Consider the following 13,518-nt stretch of genomic DNA (forward strand, 5'->3'; position numbering starts at 1 on the left):
TTTTCGGCAAGCGGAAGCGCTCCTGCAACCCTGATACTTCTTCCTGACGGCATCATCTGAACTCGCTAGGAAGAGGCAGCTGTTCCAGCCTGGCCGGTGGCCATCCAGCTGTTTTGTTTTTCTTCTCTTCGGCGGTGGATGCTGCTAAGATGAAGTATTTGGGCCTTTCCAGAAGACTCGGCCGGCTCCTCCGTCTGCCTCCCCAGCTATTTGGGCCCGGGCCCTTCGGCTGTGACTGACAGCCGCTCTCTGTTCCCAAGCCCCCATCCGAGCCGGGCAGATAGACTGCTGACAGCAGAGAGGGAGAAGATGGCCCTGTGGTGATTGACATTTAAAACCTCTAAATGCATTTCAAAAAGGGAAAGAGCTGGGGCGAGCAGAACGGAGTAACAAGGGAGAAAGCCAGAGGCACAGAGAATCACTCAGGGGTAAGAGGCTATAGGTTAAAATGGGCGGGAGTCCTTGGAAGTAAATGATCCTGTCTTGGGATATTTCCATTTATTCATGTATTCAGTCGACAAACATTTGTAGCCGCGGTCCCCACGGACCTGGAACCATTTGCTGCTTTCCAGGCTCGGAGCTATTTTGAGCAATCGGCTATGCAAAACTACAGGGAATTCAGTCATTTAAGAAATTTATACATATAAAACCAATAAAATATTTAATGGAAGCATGAAGCAAGGTAAATAACCAAGAAAGCAAATCAGAAAGCTAGTCTGGATGGTGTCCCTACCGAGACGATTGTCGGTTCTCCTCTGGCGGGTGGGAGAGCTCACGACATCCCCATCCTTGGGGAGAAAGTCACAATTTGACTCGAGGAGAGGGTCCATCATGTCCCCACTGTCACAAGAGCTCCAAATGTCCAGGTCAGATCCCCATGTCCCACTTTTCTCCCACTCTCTGGTGGCCCTACCAACTTCCCTCCCCAACTTCCCTTTCCCTCCATACCCACTGCTCTTGTGAATCCCTCAGAATCCTTGGAGGAATCCTCCCATTCTTCACTTTCCATCATGCCGCCATGTCCCATCGGTTGCCAAGTCTTGTCAGTCTCATGGATCTGTCTTCTCCTTTCCCATCAAATGGCTACTAACCGAACGCAGGCTCTGCTCCTCTTTCTCCTGGATGATTTATAATAAAATCCTAATTGGTTCTTCTGCCTCCAGTCTCTCTCTCCTCCAATCTAATCTCCACAGGATGCCAAATTGATATTCTCAAAGTACCTTCCTGACCATATCACTTTCATGCTTAAAGCCTTCCAGGAGAAAATTCAATCTCCCCTGGCATTTAAAACTCTTCCCAGCATGCTCCAAACTATTTTTCCAGACTGATTTCATATTATCCCCCCTCATGCATTCTACTTTCTAACCAACTGAGACTTTATTATTCTCTCTTAAAGGACATTCCATCATCTTGGCAAAGGTAATGGAATGACTTGCCATTTCCTTCTCCAGTTCATTATACAGATAAGGAAACTGAGGCAAACATGGTTCAGACGCTTGCCTTTGGATAGATTCTATCATCTCTACCTGGATTTGCTTCCATGCAGGTCCCAACTCAGTTGCTGCTTTCTCGATACCTTCTTCTCACCTTCTACTCCTAATTATTTTGGATTTCATTTTTATTTGAGAGTCACCATGGCAGATAAAGAGCTGACCTCAATCAAGAAATGGGTTCAAGTCCTGTCTCATACACATACTAGCTGTATGTGAAAGTTCCATCTCTTAATGCCGCCAAATATTTTCTAAAACTAAGTTACAGAAAGGTTGCTGAGCTGTTTTCAGTCGGACGTTTCTAAAGGGTATGTTAATAAATGTTTAACAATCAGTACTCTAAGGGAAAAAAAAACTGTACATGGACTCCCTTTTCAATTTAATCATTATTCATAATACTTTCTTTATCATTTTCTTAATATAGAGAATTAAGAAAACAATGAATTAAGTGTTGATTTGTAAAGTTGGCTAATTTCCTCAGTGTAAATACTCATGTTGAAAATTTAACAATCGGCTTTCTCAAGAGTTGGCTCCGACACACCTTGGATGTCTTGCACAGTGAATTTCTTATACCAATGAAATCACATGGACGAGCCCTTTTAACATCACCACCATTACCTGCTTCCCTGCTCTCCAAGAAACCCCCAAATCTAAACCAAAAGAAAAATCTATTCTGCATTTTTCTCTTCTGTGGACATGTTATGTCTGTCCAATCCCACAGTGGCTCCTGAAGAAATCAGACTTTTTTTTTAATCCCATCCCTAAATAAAAGATCTGTCTCTCTGGGAATAGAGCTATGTTTTTACTGATGTTGGGAACCCCAGAAGAGAAAATGCACCTGCAAATATTAGGGCCGCTTAAGGGCAATGAGAGATTTAATGTCTTAACCAGTATGTGTCAGAGGCAGAATCAGAATTTCGGTCTTCCTGCCTCTAGACCAGTTCTCTACCCAATCAATCGATCAGTTAATCAATAAATGTATACGACAGGCTTTTCCAGAGTCCTAGGGCTCCAAGACTATTGGAAGACCCTCTATTAAGTACTTGCTATGTGCCGGGCACTGTGCAGAGAGTCAAAACAGACACGAATCTATCCCTGTCCTCAGGAGGCTTGCATTCTATCAACTACACCGAGGCGATTCTCTTAGTGCCTGCCCCTGAGGACGTGCTGAATAAAGAAAATTAAATGGAAGGGGCAGAATGTTGGAGGAGCCAGGATGGAATTCCCACCAAAAGCTTCTTTCTTTGACAAGTAAGTAAGGGAAGCGCCCATCACAGAGCTGAAGCTCGGGGCCACGATTGGTCTCCTCGGTTAGACACAGACCTTTTTGTCGCCTTTGAGCATGTAATGGCAAGTCCAAACGGGATCTCGTCGGAGCTCAGAAGTGATTTAAAATATCAACTGCAATAAAAGTCATTCGCTGTTTTTGTACCTGCGGGCTGTCAAATGTAGTCTCTCCTCGCAAACCCTGCTTTGAAGCTAAGACAATCCGAGATGGAGGCAAGTTGCTTTTTAAAAAAATAAGTCCCAGGTTTCACAGAAACCACAGTCCCTGTATGTGGCCGCAACAACTCCTAATCCCAGCTTTGCCCATCCAGCTTCTGCCTCAAGGTTATAGCGAGCTCTCCGACAGAAAATGGGCACTTATGAGTGTCTATTAGGAAGTGTGTTAAGCTCTGGGGTATAACCCCCCCTCTCCCCATGACCCCATATTCAAGGATCTCACACTCTAAGGGGCAGACAATGTCATAGCCAGGGCACCGATGGAACTCTTTATAGATCTAGCTCATTTTATCTTGATGACAACCCTGGGTTCTCATTACTACCTCCATTTTTATAAATGATGAAACAAGCCAGTGAGTGTCTAAGAGGCAGCATTCGAACTCAGGTTTTCTTGATGCTGAGTCCAATGCTATGCATGGTACCAACTATCTGGCTGCCTCAATATATACGTGTGTGGGGTGAGAGAGAGACAGAGAGAGACACACACAGAGAGAGACAGAGAGACAGAGACAGACAGACAGAGAGAGAGAGAGAGAGAGAGAGAGAGAAGAAAAGAGAGAGAAAGAGAACAAAAAGAGACAGAGAGAAAGAGATAAAGACATAGAGAGAGACAGACAGAAAGAAACAGAGAAATAGAGAAAAAGAGAGAAAGAGGGAGGGAGACAGAGAAACAGAAAGACACAGAAAAAGATAGAATGAGAGAGAGATACAGAGAGAGACAGTGAGACAGAGAGAAAAAGAGAAAGAGAGAACAGAGAGAGACAGAAAGAAAAGGAGAGAGAAAGACAGAGAGACACACAAAGACAGAGACAGTGAGGCAGAGAGACAGAGACAGAGGGGCAGAGATAGACAGAGAGACAGAAACAGAGAGAGACAAAGACAGACAGAAAGTGACAGAGAAAGTCAGAGAAACAGAGACAGAGATAAAGTCAGAGAGACAGAGAGACAGAAACAGTTTCAGGAGAGAAGGCACCAGGAGTGAGAGGATGGGGAAGGTCTCCTGCAAAGATGGGATTTGAGCCTTGAAAGCAGGCAGCTGGCCAGGGGTGAGGAGGAGAAAGAGCTTTCCAGGCTTAAGCGGATAAGATCTGGAGGTCAGGAGATGGAGGGATGGGGAAGGCTGGTGGGATCAGATCCTATCGCTTTTTAAGGTGTGGGCACATGGGAAAGGCAAGAAGGAGCCAGGTCAGAAAAGGCTTTAAATGCCAGAGTATTTTGCATTTGATCCTAGTGGTAATAGGGAGCCACTGGAGTTGGGGGGGAAGGACTATTTTTTTAAAAGCTGGATCATTTATTCCATCAGAGTCTAAACTGGCATAAGCATTGCATCTCCCCGGGGGACAGCTGGGAGGGGACTCTGCCCTGGGCTGCTTCCCCCAGAGCCTCCAGCTGGGAGGCCCTGGAGACATAAACCTCAGCTAGAGAAACGGGAAAAGTGGCCGAGGATTTGGCGGCATCCGGGTAGTAGGGGTGCCCCTCTTTTTAGTCATGCGTCCCTGGATCTGTGGGGAGGCGGGCTGCCTAATTGCATGGCGCGGGGAGAAGATGGCAGTCGAGAAAGGGAGGAGATGGGGGGGCGAGAATCAGTTGTCAGCCTTAACTTGGGGACTGCTTTGTAAACCACGGCTAATAACTTGAGGCAGGGCTCTGGAGCCATCTGTGACCCACCAGGCTGGAGCAGCCTGGTTTTCCCCGTGCTCAGCTCCCCTCCCTATGTACTTAGTGTTAAATCATAGAGGGGAGGAAGTGGGACCATAGGAACACAATACTATTACATGACCCCTGATGGGACCGCTGTGATAGAATTAAAAGCTGCCGCCCTAGGACATTCTAACAGATGACAATGTGGGGTTGCCAAGGTAACCCACCAGGATGCAGCTCGAGCATCTTTGGGGTTTAAGCAGGCAAGGCAAGGTCAGTTAGAGGTGAGGGCCAACTAGCCCAGGGTCAGAACCGTATGGGCCGAGTGGAGAAAGAAAACAATCCCCCAAGTCACTCGCTCAGAAACAACCCCCCCCAAATTTGCTTCTTATTTGAATATTTAAGTGAAACGAAAACATTTTTTTTCTGGGGGAATTTGTAATAATCTGGGTAATTGCTACAGTTGACCAGCATAGCATAGATTGCAGCATAATAGATGTGGAAAAGAGGTAGGGGATTTTAGAAAACCTTCAAAATTCTTGCTACATGGAAAAATGACATTTACCCAAAGAAAAGTTCCAAAGAGAAGGTCTGAGAGGAGGAATACTGAAAACCCCAGCTTATCTGATTTACCCACTGAACTTAGTCTCAGCGTAAGTACGGCTAGACATTTTTAAAAAATAGTATGAAAGATTTACTTTAAAAATCACACTTCAGTCTCTATTTTTCTTATTCTCATTGCTCTCATTTTTAATATAAGGAGATGTTTGGGATCCAGAGTCCATATTTTTCATATCGAATTTTAAAAACTATCTTCCACATTGAAATCACATCCCCCCAAAAGCTGTGTGCGAGTAATCTCCAAGAAGTTTTGAAATGGCCGGGGGGATTTCTCACTTTGAAATTCTCTGATGATGATGGGAATGACAGTGATACAGAATTAGGACACAAGCAGCTAAAGAATAAGACACGCACACACAGAGACAGAAGCGAGTTGATGGTAAGATAGCATCCTGCAGAGTTAGCCCCAGGGAACAGCTGTGGAGACAGAGGCACTTGGTCTAAAGCTGCCCAAGTCTGTGATGGTCTGAAATAGAGGCTGAGTGGGAAGCCCCCGGCACCCAAATTGAGTTTCCTTAGCAACTTTCCACCATCGGCTGATGTATGGCCCTCCTGCTGTGCTGGCAAGACAGTGATTAGTTGGGAGTTGGGGCTAGAGCTCCCCGGAGACACAAAAGGGGTGGTAGCTGTGTGGGGATGGGTGTCAGGATTCTTAATATCTGATCCAATTCCTTGCTATTTACCCTGATTTCTATTTTACCAAAGGCTTTCTGCCTTGAACTTGAGTTTCTGGTGCACTTGTCTGCAGACGATGATAAGTATTAATATGTGATTGATATACGTTTAAAGGGCAGTGAATCTGAGCATGGTCAAAAAAACAAAACAAAACAACGGGGCATTTTAGACATAATTTTGGTGGCATTTCTTAAGGACAAATTGTATTTCAAAAAATGGGGTATTTTATGGATCCAATACTGGAGGCCTTTATATATTATGTTGGTGGCATTTTCTTAAGAAAAAAATTGTTTTTCAAAAAATGAAGCATTTTATGGATTATGTTGGAGGGATTTATATATGTGCTGCTGACATTTTCTTAAGGAAAAATGGTTTTTCAAAAATGGAACTTTTATATATTTTATTAGAATTTTTTCCAAAAAATGGAACATTTATATATTATATTAGAGATATTTATATACTAGATTGGTGGCATTTCCTTAAGGAAAAGTTGTTTTCCAAAAATAGGGCATTTTATATATCATATTGGAGATATTGATATATTACATTGGTATTTTCTTAAGGAAAAAATATTTTCCAAAACCAGGCCACATGTATTATATTAGTGACATTTTCCTAAGGAAAAATTATTTTTTAAAAAATTGGGGCATTTTATATATTATATTGAAGGCATTTATATAGTATAGTGCTATTTTCCTAAAGAAAAATTGTTTTCCAAAAATGGGGCATTTATACATTAGATTGCTGGCATTTTCTTAAGGAAAGTTGTTTTTTTTTTTCAAATGGGGAATTTTATAAATTACACTGAAAGCATTTATATATTATATTTATGGCACTTTTTCAGGAAAAATAGTTTGTTTTTCAATGGGCACTTATACATCACATAAAAGGCATTTCTACATTTGAACATTATATTGGTGGCATTTCCTTGAGGAAAAATTGTTTCTGGCCTACATGAACAATTTTATTTTTTCTTTTGGGGCTGATTTGACTTTTTGGCAGCTGATGAAGCTCAGACTACTCAGTTCTCCAGTAACTCTGTTTAAAAAAAAAAAGAGAGAGCAAGAGAGACAGATTCTGGGCCTAGACCAACAGCTCCCTAAATATATTGAGGAAAAAAGTGGGTAGCTCTGTAAACTTCTTACCAAGACGTCTAAACTTTCCTGGTTTCTGACATCATAGGTAATTCAGATTGTAGGCAAACAGATTTAGAGCCTTAAGGCAGAAAAATGATCAATTAGAATAAAATTTGAGAAAGATATCTCTTGCATGCTTTCGGTTTGCAGAGCACTTAGGGGAGTAACAAAAATTAGACTCCCCATCAGGGATGCGTGGAGTATGACTTACATATCTAATAACCATACAAAACACAGTGATACGTGATTATGAGAGGCAGCAGGGAGCAATGAATTGAGAGTCAGTTGGTCTGGAAGTCAGCTCAATCTTGTGACACTCGACAGGTCAAAACTGGTATCCCAGGCAACTTCCCCTCACCTAAGAGATGCTGATTTCTTCTAGTATAGGAATTCTAATACACCAGAATTCTCAAAATCACTAATGAAATATTAACTGAACACTAAAAGACAGACAGCATAATAATAGCTGTCATAATGGCCGTAAGGTTTGGTCGAGGGCTTCATTTCTTCAGAAAAAAAAATAGTTGAGGAAAAGATGATTTGAGTAAATGAATCTGAGTTGGGGAAGATGGTGAGAAATATGGAAATTATATCGTCCCAATCACCAAGTTGTCCATAGCTTTTGGCTCAGCCATAATACCATCAAGAGGGTATATATTCCAAGTCTCCTTCCATGTTGTATTATTCTTTTGAGGGGAGGAATGGGAGATACACTGGCCTGTGATTTCACTGGAATAGGGAAATGACAGAGCAATGATAGAAGCAGATTCATCAGTTAGTTATATTATTAATCTGAGTGGAGAAGGGAGGATCTATCAGGAATTGAGTGCAATTCAATTAAATACATATTTATTAAATGTTTATTCTATTCAAAGGCAATGCCTTGGATGATATGGTTTTAAAAAGAGAGAGATGAACATCAAGTGGTACCTTTCTTTTAGGATCTGGCATGGGCTGGGGGTAGGGGATAGGGAGAATGGGATGTTATATAAGTAGGGACAAAGTAATTTCAGGTGGGGATGAGGAAAGGCTTCTAATACGTGATCCTCAAGCTGCGGTTGAAGGAAGCAATGGGAAAATGAGGAGAAAGGACTTTTCAGATGTGGGATTCCACCTCTGCATGGCCAAGGAGACAGGAGATGTTTGTTGTATATGAAGATCTGCCAGCAGGCTAATTTAACTGGGATGGAGATTTGGTAAAAGGGAATATTACAAATTCAGCCTGGAAAGGTAGGCAGGAGTGGACTGTGGTAGTATCTTCCCTCTGAGATCACCTCCTATGCTTTATGTGAATATAATTGTCGCATATCTCCCATTAGACTGGTTGCTTTTTGAGGGAAGGCATCTTTTTATTTTCTGTTTTTAAAAGAGAAGAAAAAAAAAATCCCAAAGCATTTATTGTGCCTGGCATGTGATAATAGTTAATAAATACTTGCGTATTGAGTGTCCAAGTAACTTTAAATACTCTGGGGATTTGGGATTTTTATCCCAGAGCCAATAGAGAGCCACTAAGGAAAAGGCAGGACTTAGTTCTATCTCTTTAGTTGCTGTGTGAATGTGGAAAGAGTGGACACAGTGAGACCATTCAAGAGGCTTTTGTAATTGTCTGGGAGACAGGTAAAGGGGACCAGAACTAAGATGGCGGCCCTAAGACTGGAGAGAATGGGATAAATGCAAGAGATGTTATGGGGTATGATAGCCTATCAATTGCCATGTATTGAAGGAGGAGGGGAGGGAAGAGTCATGGGTAATTCCAAAATTGTTCTGGAAAGATGGTCATTATAGAAATGAGGGAACATAGAGGAAGGGCCAGGTTTAGGGGAAACTATAATGAGTCCATTCTACAGTGACAGCAGTCTAGATGGATTGTAATGAGAGATGAGGGTGTGGAAAAGAGGGACAGGTAGGTAGAGCAGGATGACCTTTGGTTCTATACTCTGAATCCCTGATTCAGATGCTTCTTATCAGTGTAACCTTAGCTAGTCTTATAATGACAGGATGGCTTGTTTTGTCATCTGTAAAAGAGGAAGTTGGTGTCGGTCCTTTCCAGTGTTAAAGCTCTGCCCTCATGGGTGATCTTAGACAAATCACACCATCTCTCTGTGCCTCAGTTTCTCCATCTGTAAAATGAGGGGGTTAGGTTAGGTCACCTCTAAGGTCCCTTCCATTTGTAGATCTATGATTTGCTACCAAAGTCACGAGTCAAACTGATGGGAGAAAAGGGATGATGCTTTTCATTTCAAAAAAAAGAATACAAACTCAGAGAAGCAGCTACAATCTGTGGGAGGCAGGAGTGGGGCTATTGGAAGGGCCATTGGATAAGCCAAATGGAAGGAGTTTGCCTTTCTTTGCTCATTGAGAACTTCCAGTGTCTTTGACAAGAAAATCCCAAACGGGGTCACAAAGAGTCAGAGAAGACTGAAAAAGGGGAACGAGTGAGTACCGGGGGAGGATGAGGTTTAGGAGCTGTTTAAGGATTGGGAAGGAGAAAGGTTGGTGGAGATACTTCTGGGGGAGGACTGAGGAGGAAACATGAAGGAGAAAAGACGGGTGGTGACTGATTGGGCATGGGAAGACAAGAGTGTGATAGGGGAAGAATCAGAGATTCTGTAAACCACGGACTAGAGGGGGAAAGGTGGTGCTACTGTCAGATGGTGAAGTCACAATTTGAGTGAAGAAAGAAAAGAAAAGGGAAAAAAAGAAGACAGTAAAAAAATCAACCCAAGAAAGCATAGTAACAGCTAGAGATTGGAGGTGTCCAACATGTATCCCTCTGACTCCCTCAAAGAGAATTCAGCAAGTCACCTGTGTCCTCACTCTAGAAGGAGAGCACCCGCTATCAGTCGCCCTCTCCTTCAGTCTGCATGAACCTTGCATATTGTTGAGTGATTTGTCAGGTCTGACTCTTTGTGCCCCTATATGGGGTTTGATTGGCAAAGCTATTGAGTAATTTGCCATTTCTTCTCTAGCTCGTTTTACAGATGAAGAAACTGAGGCGTAAAAGGCTGAGTGATTTGCCCAAGGTCATGGCTAGTGTCTGAGGTGGGATTTGAACCCAGGAAGAGGAGTCTTCTTGATTCCAGGTCTGGCGCTCCGTGCACGATGGCGCCACCTAGCAGCCCTATCTGGCACATACTGTACCCAATTATTTACATGTAGCCTTCTCCGTTAGAAATGTATCCTCCGCGGGCCCAGGACTAGAAGGAGATTTCTTTGTATCCCCAGCGCTTAGCGCGGGGCCAGGAACAGGACCGGCACTTGTTGACTGACTCGCGGATTGATTTCTGAAAGTATCGCAGGGATCTCATTTTGGAAGCTCGGTTGGCATTTAAAAGGTGCTTTGGAGGGTCCGAGGCAGGAGGACCTTTTGTGGGAAATGACCCCGGGAGACGTCCTCTGGCTGGCTCCAAAGGCCGGTCTCCCTTCCTTCTCCGTGTTCCTGTCTCGTTGTTTCTGGCCACGGGGAGGGCAAGGGCTGACTTTAGAGTTAACCAGCCTCCCCTCCCTTCTTCCTCCCGTGGCTCCCTACGCACTTCTCATTTTCTGAATATTTTAAGGAAGGTTTTCTTCAGGTTGTTCTGGCTCCGGTTCCTGGAAAACTGCCACCCAAGCCCATTCCATTAACGTGGACCACGCTCCTGTTCATCTCCTTGGGCTGCTTTGTCTCCGCTTTCAATAGCTTGCTGGCTAAGAGATCAAAATTATGTTACAGGAGCACGATGTTTCCAATACATTTTCCTGTTCTTTGGCACACGGAAGGTGGGCCAGGGCCAACCTAGCTTGATGTCACGCCCTGACCTCCAAGGAGAGAGGCTGAAATACACCTGTGGATTCTGGTGATTGGCCCCCAGGCCTGAGATCCCGGGTCTCACAACCTGAGTGGCCGCCCTGTCCCCTAGTTTTCCTGGACCTTCAGAAGGGGCGCTGCTTCTCTGACCCACATCCCAGCAGCCTCTTTTCCGGCCTCACTTCCCAGATACGGAAACCGAAGTTTTTGGGGAAAGCAGGAGGAGGGATTCCAGCTCACAGGCTGTCTAAACTGGAAAGAATCTTGGAAATTCTGCTTTCCAGTCCCTCTAAGATGAGGAAACTGAGACCCATAGAAATTAAACCAGAATTCAAACGCTTTTGACCAGTGAGTGATTTTTTTTAGGATTCTGGGGAGGGTGGGAGGGAGGAGTGGGGGTAGTGTCAGAAATTCTCCACCTGGGGGAGAGGGGGTCCAGAGGAGAATGGAGGTGGAAGAGTAGGGCTTCCACCATGTAGCTCAGAGTAGGGGGCTGGCAAGGAAATGGTAAAGCACTCGAGAAAGCCCCAAATGGTAGCCAGCCAGCACTGAAAGAACTGAGCAACAGCGAGTGCCAGGCGCCGTGCTGCGGGTTTGGGGCACAGACGAACGCAACACGTGAGAGGTCTGTGCGAGGAAAGTCCGAGGAGGAGGAGGAGGAGGAGGAGTGGAGAAGTTGCAGCAGCAGCAGCGAGAGCTGCACGAGGAGGAGGAGGAGTAGCTGCGAGAGCAGGAGGAGCAGCAGGAGGAGGAGTAGCAGCGAGAGCAGGAGAAGGAGCAGCAGCAGTCCTAGTAGTAGCAGCAGCGGCAGGAGGAGCAGCAGCAGCCTCAGCAGCAGCAGCTCCAGCCCCGGCGGCGGCGGCGGCTCCGGGCGGAGGGGCAGCCGGCTCCAGGGCGGGCCGGCGGAGCCCGAGGGGAGTTGCCGCGGGGGCGGCGGCTGGGAGGCCCGAGGGCAGCGCTCCGGGCTCGGGCCAGGCTCGGGCTGGGCCGCCGCGATCCCGGAGCACGCAGACCGGCATATTTTGCCCATGAGTTCAGAGGAAGAGGAAGTGTAAGCGGCAGCTAGGGAGGCAGATCCCGGTGCCCGGTGCCCGGCGCCCGGGGCGCACGGAGGGCGCACGGAAGAGCGCACGGCAGGCGCTTCGCCCGCGGACTACCCTGCCCTGCCCAGCCCAGCCCCGCGGGGAAGCTCCCGCGCGCAGCCCGCCCCCCGCGCACTTTGCGCGCCCCTTCTCTCCACCCCCGGCCGCGGATACGCAAATCCCCTCCCACGCAACTCCTCCTCTTCATGGCACAAACTTTCCTCCCGGGACAGAACGGGGCAGCGACCGGAGCTTACTCCTGCACTTCGTCTGCCGGCCGGCTCTGAGAGGTACGGGGACCCCGGGGGCACGGGAGGGCAGAGCAGGAAGACTGGAAGGGGACCCCTTCCCCGGCTCCCGGCCCCTGCTGCGCGCCCGCCCCCGCGCTGACCTTGCCCGTGTTCGCCCCGCGTGGGACCCCGGGCAGCGGGGAGGGCGTGGAGACCCCTCTCAGCCTCGTGCCCTTGCCAACTTCGGCCGCCTTTACTCCGGTCTGCGCCGCCCGGGCAGGGGGAGCGGGACCCCGGGCACTGCCCTCCTGCCCGTCCGAGCCCGGGGTAGCGGCCGGAGCGGGAAGGGCGAGGCGGGAGGGTCCCGTGAAACCCCGGCTCTAACTAGTAGTCGCCTTATTCCCTTCCCTCCCGCGAGGAGCGGCGGGTTTGGGAGGCGGTGTACTGGGGAGGGGGCGCCAAGCATATCGGCTGCTCTGGGGAGGAGACGCCGCAGCCGCCCTCGTTCGGATGCAGACCTCCGGGCTTGCTGGGCCGGGGTCCTTAGCGTTGTTTAAGGAAAAAAAATCCTGGTAATAAATTCAAACCTCTCGCAAACCCCTTCCTTTTCTATAAAAGAAAGCTCTCCTATGGCCCGAGCCCCGCCTGTTGCAGCCTCCGGGCTCCGGAGCCGAGGGGTCAATTTCAGGTTCGCTTGTGTTGATTTCCCTCCGGGGGTCCCACGCCCACCTTTCGCTGGCGTCTCTGCCTGCCCTTCGCCTGGGCTACCGAGGGGTCTTTGTAGGGCGGGAGGGGAAGCTGACCCAACCTAAGGAGCTGTTGTAATCCGCCCCCCCCCCCAATTAACAAAAAACCCTGGGTTTTACTGCAGGCCTGGGGAGGGGGGGGTCTCAGGCCAGCCGGGGTCATTTCTTGGAGCTCTCGCCCGACGAGCTGTGGCTGGGTGGGCGGCTTCGGGGAACGAGGGTGATGTCAGAGTCTTTGGGTTGGGTTTTTTTTTTAAACTTTTAAAAAATAGAGGTCTTCCAGGAATGGCCCAAATCCCCGTGTTTGTGGGATGATCTGGTTGGCAGAACAGTTACCCCTGAAATCCTTACAGCTGTGCGAAGAGGTGGGGCTCCCCGGCCCGGCCATCGGGTGACCTCCAGAGAGCTGGGAGCCTGGCAGGAAGGAAGCCACATGGTAACATGAGCAACCTCCAAGGGCCCAGGATGGCTTCGCCTTCTGAGGTGACATTCACTTGCTCAGGGCCCAGGGCCGTCCCGGGGACTTGGGGAACTTTGGGAAAAGTTGAAGGGGAAGGGAAAGCAGCCTTACAAGAGACTGACTGGAGCCCAGTGAAATCACTGGCCT

The 13,518-nt window shown here is 47.3% G+C and overlaps 1 protein-coding gene across 2 annotated transcripts in view; it reads left to right on the plus strand.

Annotated features, from left to right (window-relative positions):
- Positions 1-11,902: 11,902 nt before the first annotated feature.
- RFTN1 (raftlin, lipid raft linker 1) overlaps positions 11,903-13,518 on the plus strand; it is a 180,528-nt gene continuing 178,912 nt past the window's right edge. Inside the window, exon 1 of one of the 2 annotated variants that reach the window (XM_051962009.1) lies at positions 11,903-12,225. The gene's annotated coding sequence lies outside the window, so the exon portion shown is untranslated. The remainder of the gene's footprint in view (positions 12,226-13,518) is intronic. The other variant, XM_051962008.1, reaches the window with a different exon arrangement.

This window comes from Antechinus flavipes, chromosome 5 (genome assembly GCF_016432865.1).
Source record: "Antechinus flavipes isolate AdamAnt ecotype Samford, QLD, Australia chromosome 5, AdamAnt_v2, whole genome shotgun sequence".
NCBI lineage: Eukaryota > Metazoa > Chordata > Mammalia > Dasyuromorphia > Dasyuridae > Antechinus > Antechinus flavipes.